The following is a 5,114-nucleotide window of genomic DNA, read 5'->3' on the forward strand; positions in this document are numbered from 1 at the left end:
TTTCTGGGCAAAGATACTGAAGTGGTTTGCCATCTCCTTCTCCAATGATAGAGGCTGGACTAGTGTAACCTTGGCTCACGTCTATAAAGTGGGGGCAGCTAGGTGGTGCAATGGATGGAGCTCCAGCCTTGGAGTTAGGAGGACCCGAGTTCAAATCCCACCTCAGACCCTTAACTAGCTGTGTGACCCTGAGCAAGTCACTTAACCCTGATTGCCTCACCAAAAAAAGCCAAAAAAAAAACTATATCTATGTCTACATATGCAGCAGGGCCCAGATTTGTAGCAATTCTGCACCTATGAAATGCCTTATGCCCCCAATTAGCAGAATTCTCTAAGGATAGGCCTGGATTTTAACTACCCTTCCTCTTAAGCAATTCCAAATGCTCTCCCACACCCTCCTGTTGCAAACAAAGAGCACCAGGCAACTTCAAGACAAAATCGGTCACAAGTGTTTATAAAATTAATATAAAAATCTGTTCAATGTAGTCTCCCAACAAAAAAAAAAATTTAATTAGCTGGAAGTACGGCAAAGGTGGGGTTAGGGCTGCCTAACATAGGCAGTTAGGGTTTCTCTCAGCATTCCTGCTATTGGAATGTGTACATGACAACTCCACCCCTTCCCATGCAGAGTCCCCACCCCTCTCTGCTTGTTCACCTAGAGGTCACCTCTGAAAAAGGAGCCTGCAGGTGTCCTGGTCACTCGCTTCCAAGGTTATCCAGATGCCATCAAACAATTGCCGCCTCTCTGCTCTTCTCTCCCTTTTCCCTCTCCTCTCACATCCCCGTCCCCACCAGGGAGCTCACCTGGATTAGTTTCCTTTCTTCCCAAAGTGAGAACCAAAAACCCAACAGGATTTTGTGGCCAGCCCAACCCTTGCCCCAGGTGGTTACATTTGTTTTTGTTTTTCTTTTTCCCTTAAAACCTGTTGAAATCATCCTCCAGATTTAATCAGAGGAATAAGGCTTGAGCCGTTTCTGATGATCTAAGCACAAGAGCCATCACCAGAGAAATCGAGAATTATTCTCTTCTTCAGATTTCTGAGCTTCAGATTAGTATAGCCAATACAGAGGGAAGGAATCTGTGCCCAACTAAATCAATACCGTATTCTTGCTAAATATCCTTCCTGTTATGGCTAAGTGAATCTCTCTAACTTTTAGATGATCTGAGAGTCTCATTTAGTTCCAAATAGAATCTGAAGCCCCTAACCAGCCTGAAATAGGCCTAATCTATAACAGGTGCATCCTTATGTTGCTTAATTTTTCACATGCTTGTTTTGTCTCTTCACTTAAATGTGTTTTTGCCTTTTTTTTTTTTTTTTTTTTGGTGAGGCAATCAGGTTAAATGACTTGCCCAGGGTCACACAGCTAGTAAGTGTCCAGTGTCTGAGGTCAAATTTGAACTCAGGTCCTTCTGACTCCAAGGTTGGAGCTCTATCCACTGCGCCACCTAGCTGCCCCACTAAATGTGTTTTTGGAGGACTGAGCCCAATCATACACTGCAGAGCACCTACAACTACCCTATGCACATGACAGGCACTTCTTTGTAAGAGGTGAGATAATGCAGTGTAGTGGGGATTAAAGTCAGAATCCTGCTCCAACACTTACTATCTGGGTCAATGTATAAGGTATTCCTGTCTCTCTAAGTCTTAGTTCCTTCATCCATAAACTGGTGATAATTCTGGGACTAACTATCTTCCAGGGTGGTTGCAAGAAAAGCACTTTATAGACCTTTAAGTACTGAATAAATGAGTGATCAAACCTGTTGTTAATTAATAACGATGAATGTTTTAAGGAACACAGGCAATAATCCATGTCTAGGTTTCTTCCATGATTGGGTACCCTTGGAACTAAGATGGCATTCAAGACTCAGCCTAGTCTGGACACCATCATATTCATTCAGCAGCCCCAGAAAGAGATGTATCTCCTAGGGATTCTGGAGATGATGCTTATGTTAAAATGAATCAGAATTAGAGGATTTTAGAGCTGGAAGGGATATTCTGTCTATGTTTTTTCTAGCAAATTCCTCCAGGTTTCTTTTTTTCCCTCCTTCTCTAGAATACATGGGGATTACACATAAAACTGAAGCAGTTTACCTTCTTTGCACAGGTTGGGGACAATAGGTGTGGAATATTATTTATTCTAATAGCCCTGATGTATTGGTTTGCTTTACTGAACTCTTTTTTATTCTTTGTTACAAGGAGTGACTCGATGGGAAGAAAAGGGGGGAAATATATATGTATGTATGTATGTGTATATATATATATATATATATACTTGGAAATGAACGTGCCAAACCAAAATAACCCTTTTTTTTTTTTAGAAAAAATTTAAGGACTTAAGTTCTCAAGAAGATTACCAGGGCCTAGGGTCAGCCCTTCACTCCAGCCAGAAGTGAGGGAAGAAACCACTCAGATTCATCTGAATCTGAAATTTTAAGGAAAGTTTAGTCTGTGAAATGGGGACATTTTTTTCTCCCCTCGAGATCCTCAGCTTGGTCTTCTCATCGCAGCACCCGTGTTTCAAAACAAACACCAGCTGCTTCAGAGACAGGAGAGGATAAACAGCAAACAGCGTGTAAAATAAATATTGGGAGACATTCAGTGTCATTACTCAAATATATTTTTGTTTTGACCCCGCCCAACTGCACAGTAAAAATAAACAGTAGACTTTGGAGTCAGGGACAGGACAAGGCCCTGCTGAGGAAGGAATAACAAAAACACCGTCCATTCGGGCTGTAGCTAAGGAGGGAAAGAAGGAGAGGAATGATGGTGTCCCAGTGAGCTGAAAATTAGACACACACCTTCTCAGGTAGTCGGGAGTAGAGAAATCAGTAGTTCCCAAACAGCCTTAGTGTAAGTGTCTATATCCTCTATATGTGTGTGGGTATGTGCATGTATATATGGATACATGGATACATGGATACACACACACACACACGGATATAATTTAGAGTGAGTCAATGAAGCTTACTTTGTGAGGGTTCACTTCCGATTTGCTCTACATTTCATCCTTTTGGCACATTCCATTCCAGCTTATTCACATATCCATTCTTTTATTTTGATTCCCACTTCCCCCCGGAACAGCAGACCACAGAAGAGCCTCACTTTAGCCCACTGATAGAAGGAGCCCAACACATTAAACACAGATCACATCGCCACCCTCATGTCCTTGGCACAATGCCTGGCATAGAGTAGGTGCTTAATAAATGTTTGTTGATTGATTGAGGTGACAAATAGGACTCACTTCCCATTTTCTCCATCATTGTCATTTGTATCATGTCTTGTTGAATCCTGCAACCTTTATAGTCTGTTTGTTTTTCAAATTTTGTTCCCTTTTTACCCTCCCCTACAGTTAATTCATCATCAAATACAAATTCTTTCTCTACAAAATTCTCTTGGCTTACTTCTTTTCTATTCCCACTGATATCACAGGAGTCTACAGCCTGGTCTCATTGGTGTCAGGGGCTGAATTTAGCACAGAATGTTTGACCAGAGGCAGGACTCTGTTCCCATTCTATCCACTTGGAATCCCTGCTCCCACGATCTTTTTCACTATTACTTGTCCTTCACCTCCTTCAAAACGAATTTCAAATATCATTGCAGTTCATTTGAACCAGCATTTATTAAGCACTTCTGAAGAAGCTTACCTCCTTCTGTAATGGAAGAACACATACATGCAAAAATAAATGATTTTTTGGAAAATTGGAGAAAAATTTGGGGAAAGCACTAACTGAAGGGATCAGGAAAGGTCTTATGTAGGGAGTTCCACCTATAGAAGCATGCTAAGGCCTCTTTTTCTTCTAGGAAAATTTTCTTTTAGGAAATATTAATAAAGATTATTATGTCAGCATTTTGAGCATTGGTCTCTCCTGAAATGAAAAATTTTATCATCCTTCCTTGGCTAGAGGGCTTAATCATTGCCAAGGAATCAGTGCCCTAGCCTGAAGTGCTTGGTTTGATTTTTATCAAAGTCTTAATGAGTTCTTACAGAAGACAGTCAGTTCAGTGAGGAAATTTGATTTCCTGTTTCTGGTGGCCAAACTTGGACTGGAAATGTGTTTGTTTAATTGAATTTAGAGAAGTACCTCTTGAGTTCAACTTTAATCAGTCTGAAAGAATTCTTAAGAGGAAGTGGTAAAACTGGGAATGTCCTTTTGTTAACCAAAGGACTAAATCAAAGAAGGTGACCCTTTTGTTACCCTGGAGCTGATCTTAGCTTTTCAGGAAGATAAATTATCTCCACAGGTACCCCTTTGAACATTGATATTATTATTGTTCTACTTAAGCAAAATAAAAAAAACTAAATTTTATTAATTAATAAATTTAATTAATTATTCATTGAAATTTTTTCAACCCACCATTATCTTGGTGGGTTAATTTTGCCTTTTTTTCCCCCAGGAACTCTATAAAATATAAGAAGACACTGATTGTGTCAGAGAAAGTTCCAGCACAAAGGAAGAAACACCACACGTTGGTTGTCTCTCTAAATAGCAATGATTGCAAGTAATTAATAAAGTTTCTTTAATTGATTTGTGCTAAAAAAAAAAAAAGAACAGAGTACTGAGTTTTTTCTTCCACATACCTGAGGTGAACCTTGAAGGGAGGTGGGGATGGCAAGTGTCAGTGGTTAGAAGGAAGAGTATTCCAGGAATTAAGCTTGAAGGCTTTATGCACAGGCATGAAAGTAAGAGTTGAAATATTGTCTATGAAGAACAAATAGGAAAGTTTTACTTTATTGGGATGGAGAGTGTATAAAGGGGAAGAATGGGAAATATGTCTGGAGAGATGGGTTTAGAGCCAGATTGTCAGAGAAATGTATACTGTATCCTAGTAGGCAGCCTTTTAAGTCAAGTCAGCAAGCATTTACTAAACTCTTAATATATGGCAGACGCTGTGCTAAGCTCTGGGAGTACAAAGAAAGACCAAGACAATCCCTGCACTCAAGAAACTACCATTCTAATAGGGAAGACAAGTGGCAAACAAAGATGTACATGCAGGATATAAAAAGTGTGAACGGGCCACAATCTCAGAGGGAAGACACTAGCATTGAGGCGGACCAGGGAAAGGCCTCTTGCAGAATGTGAGATTTGAGTTGAGACTTCAAAGAAGCAAGGA

This window comes from Vombatus ursinus, unplaced genomic scaffold, assembly GCF_900497805.2.
Source record: "Vombatus ursinus unplaced genomic scaffold, bare-nosed wombat genome assembly UNPS02014813.1, whole genome shotgun sequence".
NCBI classification, from domain to species: Eukaryota; Metazoa; Chordata; class Mammalia; order Diprotodontia; family Vombatidae; genus Vombatus; species Vombatus ursinus.